The 23,020-nt window shown below is 41.4% G+C and overlaps 1 protein-coding gene across 2 annotated transcripts in view; it reads left to right on the top strand.

The window, feature by feature from the left end:
• Positions 1-23,020, top strand: part of LOC145404411 (uncharacterized) — a 104,071-nt gene that overhangs the window by 30,157 nt on the left and 50,894 nt on the right. The window contains exon 1 of one of the 2 annotated variants that reach the window (XM_080275929.1): positions 4,514-4,973. The exons of the other annotated variant lie outside the window; for it this stretch is intronic. The gene's annotated coding sequence lies outside the window, so the exon portion shown is untranslated. Of the gene's footprint in view, positions 1-4,513; positions 4,974-23,020 lie in introns of those variants that run through there. 2 annotated transcript variants of the gene reach the window in all.

Raw genomic sequence — 23,020 nt, 5'->3', positions numbered from 1 at the left:
TGTCTTTCCCTCCTCTCCTAATAAATAAACAGATAAATAGATAAACAGATAAGTTAGAGGGATAGATAAAAATAAGATAGGTAAAAATACCTGGCGGTAATCCCCACAGTAGCACACAGTAACTAGGTGGGTACAGGGACGGCTCTTGGTACAGACCCCATTGTTTGCTTTGGTTTACAGGAGTTTATTTTCAGTAGATTGATATAATTAGTAGTAGTGGTGGTGGTGGTGGTGGTAGGTTCAGTAGTAGTAATAGCTGTTGTTGTTGCAGTAGTAGTAGTAGTAGTGATGGTGGCAATATTAGTAGGAATAGTAGTGACGGTGGTGGTGGCTTTAGCAGTAGTAGTAGCCATGGTTGTGGTTTCTCTAGTATCAGTAGTAGTAGTAGTAGTAGTAGGAATGGTAGTGATGGTGGTGGTAGCTTTAGTAGTATTAGTAATAATGATGGGGGTGGTAGCTTTAGTAGTAGTAGCAGTAGTGTAATTGTTGTTGTAGCAGTAACAGAACCGTATAAGGCTAGCGTATGACAAAGACCTAACACTGATAGCCAAACACAGCTCAAAAATGACTGATTGTGCAGAGATAAATCACAAACGTGAATACAATACGTGCCGGTGGTTTGATAGTGTGCTGTGTGGCTTGTGGCTTCACCTGCCCAGAAAGTGTTGCAGCAGGTGTAGTTGGCGATGAGCAGGTGTAGTTGGCGATGAGATGAGCAGGTGTAGTTGGCGATGAGATGAGCAGGTGTAGTTGGCGATGAGATGAGCAGGTGTAGTTGGCGATGAGATGAGCAGGTGTAGTTGGCGATGAGATGAGCAGGTGTAGTTGGCGATGAGATGAGCAGGTGTAGTTGGCGATGAGATGAGCAGGTGCCGTTGGCGATGAGATGAGCAGGTGCCGTTGGCGATGAGATGAGCAGGTGCCGTTGGCGATGAGATGAGAAGGTGTCGTTGGCGATGAGATGAGCAGGTGTCGTTGGCGATGAGATGAGCAGGTGTCGTTGGCGATGAGATGAGCAGGTGTCGTTGGCGATGAGATGAGCAGGTGTAGTTGGCGATGAGCTGGTGTAGTTGGCGATGAGCTGGTGTAGTTGGCGATGAGCTGGTGTAGCTGGGAATGAGCAGGTGTAGCTGGGAATGAGCAGGTGTAGCTGGGAATGAGCAGGTGTAGCTGGCGATGAGCAGGTGTAGCTGGGAATGAGCAGGTGTAGTTGGGAATGAGCAGGTGTAGTTGGGAATGAGCAGGTGTAGTTGGGAATGAGCAGGTGTAGTTGGGAATGAGCAGGTGTAGTTGGCGATGAGCAGTTGTAGTTGGGAATGAGTCTTTGGCCCGTATTCTCGTCGGATTAGAAGGCTCCTTAACACCTCTTCCTTAGCGATTTGTCCTAAATCCTTATTCTCGTCGGATTAGGAGGCTTCCTAGCACCGCTTCCTTACTTATTTATTTTTGGATAAGGTTGAATAATACCCTTTTGTATGTTACGAGTAATAATGCAGAGTATGACGTTATTGATAGGATTTATGTAACATAGAATAGGACAGCAAGGTGTAATTATCAAAGTAAATCGTATACGAAAAGGTGTTAGGGCTTTTCATCAACCAGCGAGAACACCAACCGTAGACCCATATTCTCGTCGGTTAAGGAAGCTCCCTAATGCCCCGTCCTTAGCGATTTATTTTCTATATTTCCCATTAACATTCTCATTTTTGCATCATACATCTTTTTAATGATATAGATTGGATGAATAACACACAAGAAATAGTAACGGAGCAGAATTAGATCGCTAAGGAAGAGGTGTTAAGTAAGCTTCCTATCCGGTTAAGGAAGTTCCCTAACACCACTTCCATAGCGGTTTATTTCTTCATACAGCTCGTTAATAATCACTTTAATGTTGTTTATGTAATGTATCTTGGAAATAAAAAGATATGAACAGTATACAATAGTTGTAATAAGTAAAATAAGTCGCTAAGGAAAAGGTGTTAGGGAACGTGTGAGAATGCATAACACGTGATAACATAGGAAGGGAATAATACACGGTTAAAAATGCACTGTTGATATATGAAAGGAATGATATAGGGCTGAAAATGCACTTAATTTATGAGAGGAATGATAGTAAGGTAAAAATGATCTGTTAATATATGAAAGGAATGATATTAGGGTTAAATTACACTTAATAAATGAAGAGAATGATCTTAAGGTAATAGTGCACTGTTAATATATATGAAAAAAAAGATATAGGTTTGATTTGCGTTGTTAATGTGAGACGAATGATGATAAGGTGAAAATGCGCTGTTTATGTATGAAAGGAATGATAGTAAGGTAAAATTGTACTGTTAATATAAACTACAGTGGAATATTTTTTACAGAGCTGAAATGGAATGATAATTGTGTTGAAAATGGTATTGATAGGGATGCTTGTTAATGTAGAATGTTCATAGAGAGCTAAGATGGAATTTTGAGTGTTTAGGGAATGATATTAGGGGTTAAAATACTGTAGAATGTTTGGGTGTTAAGATAGATTATTGGGTAAAACTGAATGCTAATAGAAATGAAAATTGAATGTTTATTGGAGGTAAAATGGAACGTTTGGAGGATTTAGAAATGTTTACAGGAGTTAAAATGGAATATTCATAGCGGGACTGAAATGGAATATTTATTGGGCTGAAAATGGAATTATTATTATTATTATTATACTGCTGAAAATGGAATGTTAATTGGAGTAAAACTAGAATTACAGTTGGGGTGATAATGTGATGTTAATAGAGGTGGAAACAGAATGTGAAAATGGAATGATAGAATGTTTATAGGAGTGAGAATGTGTATAGGGTGTAAATGTAATGGTGTTCGGGCTGAAAATGAAATGTTGAGAGGACTGAAAATGGAATATTAATAGAGATGAAAATGGAGTGTTAGTAGGAGCTAGAATGTTTATAGGAGTTAAAATAGAATAGGCGTTAAAGGGACATGTTTATAAGGGTTAGAATGTAATGTTAATGGGGCTGGAAAAGGAAGATTAATAGGTATGACAATGGAATGTTAATAGGAAGTAAAATAGAATGCTTAGAGTTTAAAGTGTAATGCTTGTAGGAGTTAAAATCTAGTGTTAATTGGGCTGAATAGTGAAAAAGGATTGCTAATAGGGATGAAAATAAAATGTTAATGGGGCAGAAAATGGAATGGTAATAGGTGGAAAAATGTTAATAGGGATGGAAATGGGACGTGAAGCCTTTTAATGACGTCATCCATTCCGGCGAGAACCAGATAATGTTGACCAAGTTGGGTAACCATTTTGGCTGCGAGAGGGACACACACTCCCACGTGTCATTTATTTATTTATTTATTTATTTATTGGTTTATTTATTGCCACACTTTTTTTTTTTCTTGCCTTTATTTATAACAAGTTGTTTTTTTATTTTAATTCCGCTGCATACAAGTCTCGCGTGTATATCTTTGTATTTTCTTTTTACAAACAGTTGCTCGGGATATTTTTCTTTCTCTTTTACAAAGTTATTTTCTTGCTACGTACAGTATTCCATGGACGTAATTTTTTGTATTTTTTTGCTACAAAATTTATTCTTGCTACAAAGTTACTTTCTTGCTATTTACAGTCTTGCTAGGACTTTTTTTTTTTTTTTCTTGCAACAAATATTATTCCTAGGATTTTTTTTTTTTTTTTTGTATTTTGCCGTCACCTGTGAGGACGAAGCCGTTGGAGGAGTACAAAAATTATCAGAACTCCCCCCCCCTCTCTCTCTCTCTCTCTCTCTCTCTCTCTCTCTCACTTTTGTGGTTTCCTGTTATTATTTCTGGATTCGCGTCACTTTATTTGTTTCTCGGAATGGTGGTGGTGGTGGTGGTGGTGGTAATAGGTTAATGGTAGATGCAGCTGGTAGTAAAGATGGTGATGACTAGGAACGGTGATGATGATGATGATGATTGGTGTAGTAATGGTAACTGCTGGTGATGGTGGTGGTCTTGGTAGTGGTGATGCAAGAGAAGGAGGGAGAAGGAAAGACTGAGAGAGAGGGAGTGAAGGAGGGAGAGAACAATGGGGGGGAGGGAAAGAGGAAGTGGTAGGGAGGGAGGAAGAGGGAGGGGAAGTGATAGGAATGTCGGTAGGGAGAGGGAGAGGGGGAAGCAGAGGAAGGGGTCGGCAGGGAGAAGGAGAGGAAGAAGAAGGTAGGGAGAGGGAAAGAGGGAGTGTTAGGGAGGGAGGAGAGAGGGGTAAGGAGGGGCAGGGAGAAAAGTAGGGAGATAGGGAGAAGTGAGGGGAGAGGGAAAGGGAAATCGGTAGGGAGGGAGGCAGAGAGAGAGGTAAGGGGAGGGGAACAGGGAGTGGTTGAGAGGGAGGGAGATAGGTAGGGAGGGGCAGGGAGACAAGTAGGGAGGGAGGGAGGGGAGAGTGTGTTCAGAATAGGCCGGGTGCCAAGGTTTCGAACGCGTGAGACAACCAGATAAAGAGGGTGCCAGGAAGAGAGCCAGCCAGACCTTCAGTAAGCTGCCCTACCCTCTCTCATCCACACGCTATCCGCACCAACACAGCCACACCGAGACAGCATATCTTTCTAATATTCTTACCGACGAACGAGTTTTTTTTGCCTGGCCTTCTTTTTGAGCGAATTGCAGGAGGGGATAGACACAGCTTTCATTTAAACTCTTCACCAACTACGGTTTCCCCTGAACTGCGTGAAATTGTATATCCGGTAACGAGAAAATACGGGTTTGTGGTGAAGTGGTTAATACGTGCGGAAAAAACTACACATAATAATAACGACAATAAAACCCTACTCGATACAAGGAAGTGTGTGGTGGCTACGGATGGTTCTCGTGTCGTAGGGATGGATATTGGGAATGGGGGTAGGAGGACCCTGAGATAGTGTTTGTTACCAGTGCTGTTACGTGGGATAGAGAGTTGGCAAGAACGAATTTGTGTCTGTGTAATATTCGAACAAGCCAGTGAACGACATCCGACGGTGAGTATAGCAAACTAGATATTACCAGTATATCCCTTTTACTGTAACTTGTTCTAAAATTGTCACCTCTCCATCTTGAATGCTGAGTTGGAACAGGAGATAAACACTAGAATAATTATGGTGCTAGTCACAAAGAAGTGCTGTGAAAAGGATGACCTGCCATAGCATTGTCATTATCTATACCATTGAGCGACGTAAAATAAGATGCAAAAGGACAAAAATCTGAGCCAAATTAAAGTGAAAAGAGGACAGTTGTAGAGGAATATGTTGTATGATATTTTTAGCGTCGCATGAACGTTCCTTTGTGGGTTTAACTGGCTTGCTTCCATATGCATCTGTCTGTTGGGATAGGAATAAAATGATTATGCAAGACAGTGTACCCAGATATTAAGAATGTGATTAATGTGGAGGTAGATTTTGTTGGGATGGGAGTAGGGTGATTGTATAAGAGATCATACCGAGATATTAAAATTGTGTGTAATATTCAAATATATTTTGTTGGGATGGGAAAAGTGATTATGCAAGAAAGTATACCCAGATATATTAAAATTGTTTAATATTCAGCTAGAGTTTGTTGGGATGGAAACAGAATGATTATGTAAGAAAGTGTACGCAGATATTAAACACAGATATTATAACTACAGTATATTTCTTGTGCAGATATAGCAGTGTCGGATCGAAATCTGACCGAAACAAATATTTTCACTGTAAACACAACTTCAGTATGTGGGTTTCTTGCTCTCTTTATAGCCAGACGCCTTAATCCGGTGAGGGGTGGCCACAAACAAATCTCTTCCATGTCGCTCTGCCCTCTCTCAACTCTTTCCCCCCCCCCGCATCTTTCATAGCCTATATTTCCACTCCGTCCTTCCATCTCATCCTTGGTCTCCGCCTCCCCGTCTCTCCTGGCCTCTCACTCATATTGCACTCATCTAGTCAGTCTCTCATTTTCGATCCCCTTCACATTACCATACCATCTCAGAGTATTTCCCGTAACACTTTCACTCACATCCACATCAGCACCGCAACTCTCCGTTATTTCCTCATTTCTGTCTGTCTGTTTCCATGTAACCTCATATGCCCCTCTCAAATAACTAACTTCCACTGCTCTCACTCTTGACTTGCGTCCTTCCTACAGGGTACAGTTTCTTAAGGCTTCATTATTAGATATTATTTCTTTCAGTTCAACAGGTTTTAATAATATGAAGTCAAAGTCCAAAATGATTACGTTTTACTTAGGCCAGTGAAATCCTTAAATGTTCACTGCTGTGCAAGGGATTTTTTTTTTTTAAATACATTTTTAGAAGCCATAACTGCACTTGATATTTTCGTACAGTTTGTTTATATCACAGTCTTCGAGCGTTTTTTCCGTCACTATTTGCAGACACTTTTCTATAATACTCTTATTATTCTTTCGTCATTAATTTTCCCAGGACTCATTTGAGGTGGAAATATCATGGAAGAAAAGTGTTGCAAATGTAGAAATGTCATTAGAAAACAGTTCCAGTATTTAGTTTTTTTTTTGTTTAATCCAACTATTTGCAGAAATTTTCTTTAATTACTCTTAATCTTATTACTCTCACGTCTTTATTCCTCCTGGGGGTCATTTGAGATGGAAATATCACTGAAGAAAAGTATTAGCAAATGGCGAGATCTATAAAGTGTTAGTAAATGGTCAGTGTAAATAGAAAACACTTAGGAATATTTGAATCGTAGTTGTGGCATCTCCTAAATATCCAGTTTCTTGTGTAAGATCTGGGGTATTTCTCTGTTACTTTAGCATGTGTTACGAGCGTTTGTGTGACCTAGTTTTGACCTCGGTGATCAAGGGTAATTCTGTGATTATCCTCTTGACTACTAAAGTAACTGACCATCCCATTATATTAACTATAGCGCTGTATAAGATAAAAGCTATTGTATTTTTGGCTAGTTTATTTATCTGATGCGTCACGTGTTACTGCCTTGCGTGTCCTTAGTGTGGACCGGAGCTACCCCCAGTGATCAAGGGTAGTTCTTTGTTTCTTTGCTTACTTCCTTGCCAACTTGGAGTAACGGGCCTTCCCCTGATTGTTCATTGGTGTATTTTAGTGTATTTCTGTGTATTTCTTTGCTGGTCTTCCCGTGTTACCGTTGACCAGGATTGTCTCATTGATCAAATATAGTTCTTTATCTCCCCGCTAACTTGTACCAACAGGCCTTTCTAATTTAGTATTTATTCATTGCTGTTTAAAGGGTGTGAGCTGGGGAGAGGGCAGCGAAATGGCAGGGGATAGAATGACAGGGAGGCGATTTGTTTGTGGCTACCTCTTACGGGATTAATGCGTCTGGCTATAGGTAGATAAGGTAAATTTGTGTGTGTGTGTGTGTGTACCACGTGTCACAATCGCGCGTGTTACCTCGTGTTGATCTAGTGACGGCGGGTACCTCTTTGTTTTACTTCCTTGCCAGCTTGCAGTACGTGATATTCCGCTATATTGCTTGCTCTTTGCTGTATTTTTGTGTGTTTCTCAGATGCGTCACGTGTTATCAGCGTGTGTGACCGCGTGTTGAGCGGGACTACCCCAGTGATCAGTGGTTCTTCTTTGTTTACCTTCTTGGCCACTGCGATGCCAGGTCTTCCCCTCGCCCACTCCACTGCCAGCCAAATCACACACACACTTGTCATTGTAGCGCTTTGGTACCAGATCTACAGAAAATACAGTAACAAGCTCTAAGTTTTGGTGATATCTGGGTATATTTTGGAATTTTTAAAGAATAGTGTCAGTACTATAGAGATTTTAGCATATATTTTAGCCATGTCTGGATTTTTTTCTAACTGGCAGTGTCAGATCTAGAGAAGTTAGTATCTAGCTAGCTCTGAATTTCATTGAGATCAGGGCATTTTGTAGAAATTTTTGTCAGTATTGTAGATAATTCAGCATTATTTTAATTTTATTTATTTCTTTATTTTTTGATGGCAGTATTTAGCAGTTCGATTTGGCAACACTTATTTTTCTCCCACACTGCCGGCAACGTGGCAGATTTTCGAGCCCTTGTATATTTGGCCACTGGTATTTTCCCCCGGAAGGTCTCCGCTAAATTTGGCTGAGTTAGTGTTAGTTTAGGTAAGGTTGGTCTGTTAGGGCTAGGTTTGGTTGTGTTAGGATAGGTTAGGTTAGTTTGGCAGGGTGAGGTTAAGTTAGGTTTGTGAAGGTTAGGTTAGGTATGGTTCAGTTGGGTTAAGGTACTTTAGGGTAGGTTAGCGCGTTACGATATGGCTAAGTTGGTATGTTAGGGATATGTTAGGTTAGATATTAGTGTGTCGGGCTAGGTTATGCTATTTTAGGCTGGGTTAGAGCGTTTGGATTAGGTTAGATTAGGTTACTTTGGTAGGGCGAGTTAGATTTGTTTGTCAGGTTAGGCTTGGGTGTGTTAGGTTATTTTGGGCTAGGTTAGGACATAAGGATCAGGTTAGGTTAGGGTTTGCAGTTAAGAGTGATGATGGTGAAAAGCTTGAACGCGGTGAAGCAGCTCAACTTGCTATGTAGGTTGGTGAGCTGGGTGGGGCCTTGTCTCACTCACCGCCAGTTTAGACTCAGTGGGGAAACAGTCACGGGGAAAGCCGGAAATTTGAGGCTTTGGGGAAGGAGGGAGGAAGAAATTTGAAGTTGGGGTAAATATGCAGAGGTGGGGAAATGCAGACGTGTGAGTTTGGGAAATGAGGGAAGAAGAGAAATGTGAAAGTAAACTGTGAAGTAGCAGTTAACACGTCAAGGTTAGGAAAATGGAGGAGAGATGCAGAAAGGTAAGGGTTTGGGGAATGAGGGGAAGAGAAATACGAGATTAACCATACAGAGGAGAGGACATATTCATGGAGAAATGGGGAAATGTGGGGGTTGGGGAAATGAGGAGGAAAGAAGAGAAATGAGGAAACGATGAAGGAGAAAATGAGGAAATGTCCGGCTTTAGGAAATGAGGGAAGGAAAAAAGAAAGGGGAAAAAAAGAGGGAAGAAGGAAAAAAGATGAGAAAGGAAACAAAGAAAAGAGGGAGTGAGAGAGGGAAGGAAAAAAAAGAGAAAACTAGGGAAAGAAAGTAAATGCGAGGGAAAAGGGATGGTGGAGAGAAGGGGAGGGAAAGAAGAGCGTTTGGAGAAAAGTGGCGGAGGGCGAGTGGGAGGGAAGGTAAAAATATGATTCGGAGAGAGAGAGAGAGAGAGAGAGAGAGAGAGAGGAATGTCCGTTGGCATCTTCTGTAGAGGCGAGTAGGGAAACACGGTGGTAATGGAAGAGGGGGAAGGAGGAACTAGGTAAAGAGGGAGAAAGAGTGGGAAGGATTGAGGGGGGGGAGGAATAAATCGTGGAAGGAAGAAATTAGGAGAGAGGAAGACTTTAGGGGAAGGGAAGAAATTAGGTGAGGAAAATATTAGGAGAGGAAGAAATTGGGTGAAGGAAGAAATTAGGAGGGGGGGGGAAATTAGGAGAGAGGAAGAAATTAGGGAAAAATTAGGAAGAAATTGGGAGTGTAGAAAAAATGAAGGAAAAATTCAGAAGTGAGAAAATATGTAGAGATGAGGAAATTCTGAGAGGAAGAAATTGAGGAGGACGAAGGAATTGGGAGTAAGAAATTTGAAGATAGGAAATTGAAAGTAGGAAAGATATTAGGACAGACGAAGAAACTGAGAGAGATTAAGAAATTATGAGAGAGGAAGAAACCGTGTGGAAAAAAATTGTCAAAGAAAATAACTCTTGGATAAATGGAATAAACTGGAAGGCGAAATGAATGTGTATAAGTGTGAAGGAATATCTGTTGGCATAAAGTGTACAGTAGTGGCGAGTATGGGGGTGGGAACGGAGATGGAGGGGAGAGGGGAAAGGAAGGAACAGGCACCCTAATACCAGCACGTTTACGCTAATTTTCAAACTAGGCGAGATGAACAATGTGTATTTTTTAGTAATATATTTAGGAGGGTGTAGGTTGAGTCTTGTTTGTGTTAGGGGTGTGTTTGGTTTGGCTAGGACAGGATGCTGCAAGGATAGGTTGAGATTAGATAGGGTTAGATTAGATTAGGTTAGTTTTGGTGAGGATAGGATGCTGTTTGGGTTAGATCGGGTTAGGTTGGGTTAGAGTCTGTTGTTTGGCTGGTTTAGGTTAAATTAGGTTCGGCTGGATTGGGTTAGGATGGGTTGAGTTGGGTTAGGATAGGTTAGATTGGATTAAGGTAGGCTTGGGTGGGTAGAAGTGGATTAAGGTAGATTTAGGTTAGGTTTTTTCTTCTTCTTAACCCCTAGACAACGTGACCCTACCTGTTAGTCGAATGTACCTGTAGTCGCCGATGGTATTAAGAATCAACTACTACACATTTCTGACGTCATGAGGGGAGTAGTGAAGCCCTCTTTTAACCCTGAGGGGAGATAGGCCGTCACGAACCTAACATTGTGTTTTTCTTATTTCCTTTCTTTTTCATTCATTGTCTCTAAGAAAATATTGTCTCCTGGAGGCAGCAAAAATTTCATAGTTTCCTTCGTCATCTTGAAAGAATTATATCCACATTTTTTTTTGTTTTCCATACAATTCTTCCGTCCTGTTTTTGACCCTCCCTCCCTCCCGTATTAAGAGTCCAGATATGTCGAAAACAATATTGTCACTCTAGGTGTTGTCGGAAGTGTTGTACCTTCTGAATAAATTACTTCATGTGCAAAGTTCTGAAGGATTGTTTCTTCACTCCTCACCCCCTGAAAGCCTGAAACTGGGGTCAAGGGAATTATTAGTAGAGGAAAAGCAATATTAACGTTGTCACAAACAGCAGCTTTCTTTTGTCTAGACGTTGAGAGAGAGAGAGAGAGAGAGAGAATGACGCAGATGATGACGTAGTTCAACTTGCCAAAACGTCTGCACAAAATAAAGATAATATTTACGGCCACGTTAATATTACGTTTCCTCAGCAAGTTGTAGTTCCCTCAAGACAAACCCATCTCATGAATTTTTGGCAGTTTTATTTTATTTATTTATTAATAGACCACGAGATTCTGTCGTAGTGAACTTTCTTACAATAATTTAGAACTGCCTAGAACTATCACCTTAACACTGAATGATAGTCGTAGTGTTCTGTTCTCCTGGTAGTCCTAGCTAAGATGAGCACGGAGGGACCAAAACTAGGCCGAAAAAATTAATATAAGGGAAGACATAATTATTTTTAGCAAACATATTCACTCCCTCCTAGCCGGGGGTAATGGTTGATGCTGAAAGAAACCATGCTTTGACGAGGGAGCAGGGAGCATAATTCTACCAAATTTTGAATAGTTCTTTCAAATTGAACCCTCTGAGGACGACCGAAAGTTGTTTAATTTTTACACGGGTAATTTCGTTTCCCACCTACACAAGGGGTGGCCAGATCTAAGCAGCGGCTGTTTGATCTCTCTAGCACATGAAAGGAATCCCCGTGACAGTTTCCTCTTCGTCTGTGTGATATCTATAGGTGTTACGAGGCTGTTTGCTTTAAAATGGTGGTGAGATCGGCACATTTCTCAACCATAACGATGGAAAGGGTTTTGTTTGCACCATTTTATTCGCGGTTTACAAGTCAGAATAAGTGGGATGTAGCTTTATCCCTTATCCCCTTTTTAACTCAGTGATGGGAGGTGAATCCACGCCTAAACTGAATTAGTGTTTGGCCATAGCAGTTTTGAAATAGTTCAAATATCTTGCGTTCAGAAATTGCGCAGCAGAACTTCTAAGAATAATCCCCAGACTTTTGAACAAATACAAGGTGATCTGTAAATATCGCTCCGCTAAAGTCACTTGGCGGCATCATATGCTTTACAGGGACGACTGAGCCTGCTGGTGTAGACATGGGTGTGTCATAGTGAGGGTAGGGAATGAGTGACTGATGCAGGTTAGGAGTATTCCCAACAACACCTGAGAAATCGCCTTGTATACAAATCACTTATCCATACGTGACGTTCCCAGGCTTGACGAAGATCCCTAATCCCTCTCAGCTCAGTTGATGGCAGAGTGTAGTCAGATCGAGGGGTTGATTTGATTAATAACCAAGGAGACTCATTCTTGCCTCTTAGCTATCGAATTCATGGAACCGCGACTTAGTATTGAAGTTGTGGGAGCAGCCCAGTCTCGTCAGTTAAAAACAGACAGACATTCGGCATGTGCCTGTGCCAGTAGTGAAGTTCCTGATTGCAGCTTGTTTCTTTTTTTTAATTAACAAGTAAAATTAAACCTTCATTATTGTATATGTTTTAGATATATTACTGCAGTTTTATCATATTTTGCCATTGAACTGCATGAAACAAGCTGCCAAAGGACGAAAGTCTGGGCTAAGACAAACACTAAAATGTGTAACAGGAATAGCATTAGAGTAACCCCGGCCTGTCTGACCGAGCAGACCCACCAACAGCAGGCAAGCAATTGCCCCTGCAGGATCTTCCCGTGGAATGAACCTATGTTCCTTTTGCAGTGGACAGTGTCATAATACAGCGAAATGAGGGGAGACGTGTGAAGGTTTGGTTCCTGAATGGACACTGCATTTGCGTCTCCCCACCCAGTTAATAGGGACACCACAGTAGGCACCACACCACCCCGTTAGTTGGTTATATGGTTATCATCCGACGTTGTAACTACTTTCCTGTGTTATAGGATACCATTAGGCTTGTCACACAGTGTAAAACTATCTAAAGGAAGAAGTATGCAGCGCTGTATCAAGTGAGTGGACGCCAACACCTACCACTTAGCACAGTATACAATGGACCCCCATCATGTTAAAAACGTGTACAAGATTAAAGGTGCCTAAAATTGCCACATCTGTCATGAGTACTGAATGGTAGTAATAAATTAACACTGGAATGCAAGTCTCGAAGTACAACGGAAAAGATGAAGAGCCGTAGCATTGTCTTTTTCTGCCTCTGACCTACGTGAAATTAGCTACAAAAGGACGAAAATGTGGACCAAGTTAAGATGAAAGAACTGTAGTCACTGATTAAGCTGCGGGCGTCATTGATAGCGGCGAGTTTGATACCGTGGGCTGGTGATAAAAATTCATGAGTGGTTTGTGTGTGTGTGTGTGTGTGTGTGTGTGATTAAGTGAAAAGAAGAGAAAGCAAAATTATTTGTTTTAATAAATGCTTTGGAAACTTGTTTATTACCGAGATAGGCCAGAATTGTATGTCACCACGTAGCCGTCAGACGTGTGGTGAAGTGGGTGGTGGTGGTGGTGTTGGTGGTGATAGTGATAATGATGAGGATGATTGATGGTGATGATGCTGATGATGGTAGGTAATGATGTTGATGATGGTAGGTAATGATGTTGATGATGGTAGGTAATGATGATGATTGATGATGGTGATGGCGGTGGTAATGATGATGATGGCCATGGTGTTAGTTGGAGTGGTAAAGGTGGTGGCGATGATGATGATGATGATAACTGGCAGAGGAGGAAGTGCTTGGTAGTTTCTTAAATGCACATGACCCCAAAACAATGAATAAGCTTTCACCCACCAAGTAACTTCCGCCTCAGATCAATTTATATGACCTAATCTCACTTCCGTTTCCGCTGCCAGTTTCTTTAGCTCATCCGGTCGTGTACACGGAGTGAGGGGGATGGTTTTCCTTGTCTTTCTTTCCACCATTAGACGTTTTTTTCTGTGTTACATTGTTACTTGTGTTACTTCCTCCACTTTTGTTACCTCCTCCATAGGACTTTTGTTGTTGTTGTTACGTCGGCTACAGGATGCATATTGTTTGATTTCGACGAAGGTGATTTTGTATTTTATTTAGGCTACCACAAGACGTATTTTGTTCTATTTCGGTTACCACAAGATTGTGTTCATTATTTTTGGTTACCATATGACATTTTGTTATATTTTGACCAATACAGTACTGTTTTTGTTATACAGTATTTTGGTTACAAGACGGTTTTTGTTATATTTTATCTACCACAATCTCGATATTCATTTTATTTTGACAACAAGACTTTTTTTTTTTGGGGGGGGGGGAAAGCACAGCATCGTTTTTCATTTAGATTTGGAACCACAAGACTTCAATACTTTGACCATCAAAAGACGGTTTTCACTTTATTTTGGCTACCACAAGACCGTTTTTATTTTTCAGTTTTATTTTGGAACAGAATCGTTTTTTCAAGTTAGATTCGTCACCACAAACTTTTGCTTTTTTACATGAAAGATGGAGTGTTTAAAGAGAGGGAATCAGCAAAGGGTAAACTGGTGGAGACGTTAGTGGGGGACTGGGTGGATGGGGGAGGGGGCGGGATCTTAAAAATAGGTGTGAGTGGAGAATAACAACCAGAAAGACGGTGCGAGAGGGAGAGGCCAGGAGCAAGGTCATGGAAATCTGTCACAGAACCAGCAGACGATTTTATTCAGCCGAAGAGGGATTGTCAGTAGGCTATATCAGTTGGAAAAAGTCTCTCCTAAGCGAAAAAAAAAATCGTCTAAATGTACCAAGAGTTAAAAATGCACCACCGGACGATTTTATTTAACCTAGTAGGGATTTTTAGTAGTGAAGTTAAGGCTGTATCAGTTGGAAAAATCCCTTCTCACCGAACAAAATTATCTGAAGGTACTGAGCCAGAAGTCCACCATCAGACGGTTTTATTCTGCCCAGAAGGGATTGTTTTGGTATATTAACTTTAACATCCTTTTGAAGCCTATCTCACGTTGATCAGTGGTAGAAAGGCAGTTTTGTTACTCCATCTTTTCAACAGTACTTCATGACTAGCATTATTTTCTAGTTTTCATCTATTCTCATAACACAGCATTCAAGATAGAGGGATGGCAATTTTAGGCCAAGGTAAACAGAGTATAGTAGTGAAATGAAGGCTATACCAAACCCCGCCAGCTGAAGAAATATCGAAACTGAAGAAAATTGTGTGAAGGTAGCAGTATTTCTTTCCCAATCGAACCATATCACTACTATCGTCTTTATTATGATGGGGTGTTGGAGAGGGACGCCTTCGTGTGGTGGCACTGATATAGCCAGGCGACCATGCTGCCTGGTTATACAAAGGTCCCTCAGCTTCCTCCCTGTCCCCTGAAGGAGGGATGGTGGGTTGCTGAAGATTGAAAGCTTTAGCCTGTAGTCCATCATGTTCACGTTTCAGATGGAGCTGGTGCTGAAATATGCTACTACGATGGCATACGATTGACTCAGGGTACCAGCAAACGATTTTATTTAATTTAGATGGGACTTGTTGAGTACGGGTCAGTGGAAGCGACGACTAACCCCTCCAGTTCGTAAAGTTACCCCTAAGCTGAATGAACATGTCTAATGGTTGTAAGAATATAGTTTAGTATACTCATTTACCTGATGGGTTTGAAAATCGTTTGCGTGGAGAATTAGTAGTAGTAGTAGTGGATGTAGTAGTAGTAGTAATAGTAGTAGTAGTGGTAGTGGATGTTGTAGTAGTAGTAGTAGTAGTAGATGTAGTAGTAGTAGTAGTAGTAGATGTAGTAGTAGTAGTAGTAGATGTAGTAGTAGTAGTAGTAGTAGATGTAGTAGTAGTAGATGTAGTAGTAGTAGTAGTAGTAGATGTAGTAGTAGTAGTAGTAGTAGATGTAGTAGTAGATGTAGTAGTAGTAGTAGTAGTAGATGTAGTAGTAGTAGTAGTTGTTGTTGTTGTAGACCAAGGTTCATCTGAAATGTTAAACCTAGTGGACTGTACTGTAGGCTGAACTTGCTTTCCTCTTGCAGTCCACCATCCTCATTTTGGGGTAATAGGGAGGGAGATGAGGGATGTTCGTATGACCGGGCAGTAAAGCTGCTTAATTACATCGGTGCCACCACATGAAGGCGCCCATCTCCAGAAAAACCAAAAAAGGTGCATACTCGTATAGGAGGGAGCAGGGGAAAGATGCTGGGTAAACTGTCGAATCACCGTAACCTTATTCCTGCTGTTATTAATGTGGTGCGTGGAATCCAGAATCGGTATTGATGTGTTATCCGGTCCATATGAGGTCCAGTGATGTAAGACTGGACCTTCTGGAAGGGACAGTGTATGTAGTGAGGACAGTGTATGTGAAAGTCATGCGTGTTGTATGACTGTTTGTGTGTCAAAGCATGTACAGTATATGCCATACATATAAATCATCGGGCTGTGAACATATCCACGCAGGTGCAGGGGACAGTAATTACCTACACCCGCTGTAAATGTCCACCACAGCTATATTCTATCCCCAGACTCAGCCAGTCTCAGAACGGAAGGCAAGTGCGGTAGCCAGTCTGCCACCTATGGCTTCCCGGAAACAGTTGCAAGGTTGAATATGAGAGAGAGAGAGAGAGAGAGAGAGAGAGAGAGAGAGAGAGAGAGAGAGAGAGATTTTATATATATAAAATTAGAGAGAGAATTTTATATACATAAAATTAGAGAGAGAGAGAATTTTATATATATAAAATTAGAGAGAGAGAGAGAGAGAGAGAGAATTTTATATATATAAAATTAGAGAGAATTTTATATATATAAAATTAGAGAGAGAATTTTATATATATAAAATTAGAGAGAGAGAGTCGTTGTTACCTGTAATAAGCACGCATATATATGCAGGTAAATGTAGATAATTATGCTTTTGGTTTACTTTAAAATTCGTGGCACGCAGTTGAACCAAAGCGAGGCCAGACGGAAATCACTGAGGGGAACGTTGAGGGGAATCTTTGTGTGGTGTTGAGCGGGCCCTGGATAATATTAGCCAGGTGCCGTATAGTTTAATGCTCCCTCCTGTCACTTTGAAATCCGCTGCGAAGTTTTTATGGCTCAGTTACGAGAAGATCCGTACGTCAGCACCAGACAGATGCAAGATTCTTTGTTTGGAGTACTGGCGAGATTCTTTGGCGAATTATAGTTGGTAGATTCCGTAAGGTGTCTTTAACCCCATCAGCACGAGGTTGGGGTTTATTTTTGGTCCTAGTAGATGATGTAACAACAACAATAATAATAAATGATGATGATGATGAAAAGGGTTGATGAAAACAGCGTAACTCCTCGACTGTGAAAACTTGCTCCAGATTTCAAAAAAGGAATTCAGGGACAGCAAGAAAGACGCATATATATATATATATATATATATATATATATATATATATATATATATATATATATATATATATATATATATATATATATATATATATACACACACACACAGCAAACATAACCCTTCTAGTATGAAGTGTCTTCTTCTCTGCATAGAATAATCTGAAAATAACAAAATTAAAAAATACCGAGAAAAGCTACTACGATAGGCCTAAGTCTTCCAGAGAGAGGGAGAGGGAGAGGGGGAGGGGAGGGAAAAAAATGGGCAGAGAAAGGGCGCGCCAAAAAGCATGGGGTGCCAACATTCCCTCGTGTCACAGGTGCGCGGGAGCCAGCTGAGAGTGAGTCGACGCTTTCACACACAAAGGAGAGAGAGAAAGAGAGAGAGAGAGAGAGAGAGAGAGAGAGACAGAGAGAGAGACAGACAGACAGACAGACGGGGGGGGGGGTTGTGCAAAAGAGAGGCAGTAACGATAATGAGTCGACGCTTTCCACACACAAAGAAGACAGAGTGGAGGGGGTAGGTGTTCAAAAGAGAGCTAGCAACGTTAATGAGGGAACACGCGTACACAAGTTTTTCACAGTAGATGAAATGTTATCAGCTGGTGGTGTTTATTGTCCAATATTTTAAGAAAACTCTTAAGGAAGGTTTCCCCGTACCAAGTTGTTGTTGTTATCGTAGCCTCAAGCTCGTTTGGATGGTAACCCGTTGGATTGGAGTAGTCATACAACCACTATCCTCTTTTCGTGAATCAGGGAAGGAGCTGAGGGACCTTTGTATAACTGGACAGGGGAGTCGATGACTGTCCGGTGGCGTAGCCAGAAAAGTGGCACTGGTCACTCTTGAAATATGCCTGGCCACCCCCAGTTTTTGAGGAGTACCCTCGGACATCGTCAGTTTTTCTTCTTAGCCACCACATAATTAGGTTTGGCCACACCATTTTACAAATCCTAGTTATGCCACTGGATATATTTGGTGCCGCCACATGTAGGCGCCCCTCTACAGAACCCCAGCAGCGAGTCATATTTAGCATGAATCAGGGTAATAAAGACAAGTTGTCAGCCGAAGTTGAAGGGTTAACTGGGAATGCCTTAATGGCTAATTTCGCTTATAGAATGAGTGCAGACAATATCAGTTGCATGTGTTTACTATTCATCATGGTATATTGCTCTTTATAAATACTTGTGTCATGACAGTCACATGTAATAGAGATAAGCGTCTCAGGTATGCGTATCATTAGGCCTTTGCAGTGGGCCACAACTATGGCCATAAAATGTGTAGATCCAAACACTGACACAGAAACTGGGTCACAGAACCATCACAACAGTACATTGAGCAGCCATGAACTGGATACTAAAGATGTGGGAAAACCAAGGAGTAATCTGTATGTGGTAAGGAAAGTAGAACTGAAGGTGAAATGGATTAATTACGATTAGAAAATTGAGAACTTCGCAGGTTCGCTTCTGTTTATTCGTATGGGTCACTTGTAACGGAGGTGTGTGTGTGTGTGTGTGTGTGTGTGTGTGTGTGTGTGTGTGTGTGTGTGTGTGTCAACAATAGCGCAACATGTTGGCGTTATGGGATCGCGTGGTACGAGTACCCAAGACCCGTGTTTTATTGCGCATCAGTAGACTTATAGTGCTGTCACTTCAGTGCCAAGTGAATTATGTTTATAATGAACACAGTGAGAGCACTGAATATGATCTCACAGTATAATATAGTGAGAGCAGCGATAATGAGCTCACAATATACTAAATAGAGTAAGAACAGTGATAGTGGGCTTACACCTGGCATATCAATGAAGGCAAGTAACAGAAGCTTCCAGCTAGGAGGTATGAGAGTGTTTACCTTTTGGGTCCGACCTGACACTCATCACATCATATCCCGGCACCTTCACTCACCCCACACCCATTCATCTCACCAGTGTTTATTGATAAATTCCTGGTCTCTCTCTCTCTCTCTCTCTCTCTCTCTCTCTCTCTCTCTCTCTGTTACTCGCACCCCGATTCGTACTCTCTCTCAACTTCGGATATTCCTTGTTGCGTGTTCGATGTTTGTTTATGTCTGCGTCTTCGACCTGGTATTCTAAACTGCCACTGTAACGTGTGTGTGTGTGTGTGTGTGTGTGTGTGTGTGTGTGTGTGTGCTGTCCTGAATTTTCTACGTTTTTTGTTTGGATGCCAAATGTTCAATTATTTTTTTTTTTCCCTTGAATCTTTTACGTCATTATTTTGGGTTGTCAGATATATTCAATGATTTTTCTCTCTTTTTTCCCCCTGAATCTTTTACGTCATTATATTGGGTTGTCAGAAATATTCAGTGATTTTTTTCACATTTTTCTTCCTTGAATTTTTGACGTCACTCTTTTGGCTTGTCAAATATATTCTTTGATTGTCCTTTTTTTCCTAGAATCTTTTTTACGTCATTATTTTGGCTTATCACATATATTCTCCGATTTTTGTTCTTATTTTCCTAGAATCTTTTACGTTTACTCTTTTGGGTTGCCAGATACATTCATTGACCTTTTCTTTATTTCTTCTTTGAATCTTTTACGTCATTACTTTGGATTTTTGGTTCTGTTAATTGATCTCTCTTCTCTGCCTTCTCAATTTTCTTTTTTCTTATTTTTTCCTTCCTTTTTTTGAGCCATGTAGTGTTTTTAATTATTCCTATTATTTTGAAGTCTGAAATTATCGCAGGCTTGTGCGTACGTATATACTTTGTGTGTGTGTGTGTGTGTGTGTGTGTGTGTGTGTGTGTGTGTGTGTGTGTGTGTGTGTGTGTGTGTGTGTGTGTGTGTGTGTGAGAGAGAGAGAGAGAGAGGAAAACCTAACCTTCAGTGATCTAAATTTATCGCAGAGCACACCCGCCTTACCTACTACCACGTGTCTTTCTCCCTCTCTTTCTCTGTCTGTCCTCCCCCCCTCTCTCTCTCTCTCTCTCTCTCTCTCTCTCTCTCTCTCTCTCTCTCTCTCTCTCACACACACACACACACACACACACACACACACACACACACACACACACACACACACACACACACACACACACACACACACACACACACACACACACGGGCAATGATACTGTAATGAAGATAAAGAAACAAGGATAAGAAGGAATGAACATAAGAGGATCAAGTCAGGGAGGTTGAGAGAGAGAGAGGAAAAAGGAATACCTGCGGAGGAGAAAATTATCGTTAGAGAGAGAGAGAATATGATTATTTCTCTGCTTAATTCTTTTCATAGACAAATCTTGAGTTAGGGGATTGTAATTGATTGTAAATTCATCGTGAGCCTGGACGCTGATTGTTTATATGCTTTGTCATTACCACACTGACACTCCCTCCCTCCCTCCCTCCTCCCCATAAAATCCTGGATCTTCCTCTACTTCCCCACCTTCCTTGTCTTGATCATTCCACATCACCTTTTCTCCTACTTTCCACTCATTTCACATCTCACTCCCCCTTATTACATCTCTATCTTGTTACACCGCTCATTCTTACTCTAGTAATACCCCGTCTCACACAGCAGTTCACTCATGTCACACGTCACTCCTATATCACTCTCACTCTTGTAACAACTCACTGTCATGTCTAATATCGGTGTTTCATTTTTTAGTACCTCATGTCACATCTCACAGCCTGGTACTCACTGACGTCTCACTTTTCACACCCCCGTTTTTCCTCGACCCTTCTGACACCGATCCTCTACCCTTCAGTCTCCCCACCATGACCTTCCTTTCACCTCTTGAGAGCCTCCTTATAGATACCCCATATCTGTCATTTATACCCCCACCCCCCTTCCCTTCCCCTTTCCATCCCTCTCACCCCTACCACCTCTTCCCCATTCCCTCCCCCTTCCATCCCTCTCACCCTCACCCCATCGACCCCTCATCCTCTTCCATTCCTGTTAGCATCACCCCCATCCCACCCCTCCCACCCCCTCACTACCCCGTCCAGCCCCTCCCACTCCCCCTCCACTGTCCCTGTCATGTCATGCCACCACTCCATCATCCCATTATAGACCCTATCATTATTTTTGTCGCTGTTTAATAACACCCGTGCGGCTGAGATATTGTATCGCTCGGTGTGTGTGTGTGTGTGTGAAAACAGCATAAATCAAAGTTATGATCTTAGTAGCGAGAATCAATTTAAAAAAAAAATACTCGATGGGGTGGATTAATACGTTCAACCCGAGGACGTCCTTTACACAGGCTATTTTTAACGAAGGGCAGATGTAACTCCTCCAGTTCCAAAAGTCTGTCCTAAAATAAAGCAGTGTGTAGGCAGTAAGAATAAAATGAAAAGAGCGTCAAAAAATGTGTCACTAGGTTAGCAGGCTCCTTTTGTTGTCAGTTTAGGAGTTTTTTTTTTATACCTCCTTGTAACTGTAGTCGGTTTGTTTTTATCTGGCAGATATCTCTAACTCTTTTCAGCTCAGTTGATGGCCAAGTGTAGTCAGATTGGAGAGTGGACTTGACTAGTAACCAAGGAGACCCATTCGTGCTTCATAACTAAGGCTTGTCTAATTTCTTGCAACCCTGACTTTGTGGTTATATTTTGGGAGTGGCCCTGACAAAAATAAATCGACTAGTTATTTCTATATCTGGTATCTTGATATTATAAGTACAGTATATGCTTGTACAGTACGTTATATATATAATGTGTAGCTGTATAAAATTAAATATAACTAACGTGCAAAGGAATATGAAGCGTAATTGGCATAGTGCGTTACCTGACAAAGATCCCCAACCCCTTTCAAGTGGACTAGTAATAAAAGAGACTCATTCGTACTTCATGAAGGCTCATTCAGTTTATGCATCCACGAGGTAGTATTGAAGTTATGTCCGTGGCCTAGTTCAGTCATGTGAAGGCAGATCAACCATAACATGCCACGTTAAGAGACGGCAAGAAGCCTCCTAAAACCACAAGAACACGGTGCATCGGATGTAGAGCCCTCTGTCCGTATACCCTGTCCTGCTACGCACTTGCCCTCAGCACACCAAGCACAGCCACACCGCATGTACAGCTGGCTGGTGTTCACCCTATATAGAACGCAGATCGTCTCAACCATGTCGCCGTCATCACATATTTTTACTGTTACAGCGGCAGTTCACTCTACATAGAACGCTGCTCGTCTTTTAACCAGTTCGCCTGTACCATATCTTCTTTTTACTCTTATAACTGCCTTTTGCGCTGTATAGAACGCAGCTCTTGTCTAAACCCCATAGCCATTGTCACATCAAATTTTTACTATTACTGTGGCTGCTCGCGGTATATAAAATGCAGCTCTTCTCGTAACCTATCCGCCTTCGTTAAACCTTATTTTTACCCATACAACGGCTGTTTACGCTAAAACGCAGGTGCTCTTTTAACCCATTCGCCTTCAACACGTATTTATTTGTATTCTTGCAAGGGCCACGCAATTTTACTCACTTGAGGTACAACTCATCGGTTTTAATATAGTTAGTTCCAGATAATAACACTTGTTACTGGGAAAATTCTCGTGATGTTACGGGAAAAAATAACGAAAAGAAAAAGCAACATTTTTCTGTCTGACGCACAAGGACGCCGCGTCCATCTAGTACAACCTTCATCTAACCTCAGCCACTTCTTCCTCTAGTAAAACCTTTATCTACGGTAACCTCTCCACTTCGAAATGCCTCATGTCAGCAAAAAGACTTACTTCTCTCTTCTACAACCTTCATCTAACCTCTCCTCTTCGAAAGGCGTATTGTAAGCTAAATATAATGGTATCTAGGTTGCAAGAATATTATGCAGATGATGTCCCAGTGCTGGAAGGGTTAATAAACTGCCTTTGATGGCATCCCCCGTCTGACACCACTCGTTCATTGCCCTCTCTCTCTCTCTCTCTCTCTCTCTCTCTCTCTCTCTCTCTCTCTCTCTCTCTCTCTCTCTCTCTCATACACTGCCCTGATTTTTCCCGATATTCTCTCTCTCTCTCTCTCTCTCTCTCTCTCTCACACACACACACACACACACACACACACA

This window comes from Coenobita brevimanus, chromosome 7 (genome assembly GCF_032717465.1).
Source record: "Coenobita brevimanus isolate Jiangsu-jjx chromosome 7, ASM3271746v2, whole genome shotgun sequence".
In the NCBI taxonomy this organism is placed as follows: domain Eukaryota; kingdom Metazoa; phylum Arthropoda; class Malacostraca; order Decapoda; family Coenobitidae; genus Coenobita; species Coenobita brevimanus.
This window is presented reverse-complemented; position numbering and strand designations above follow the sequence as displayed.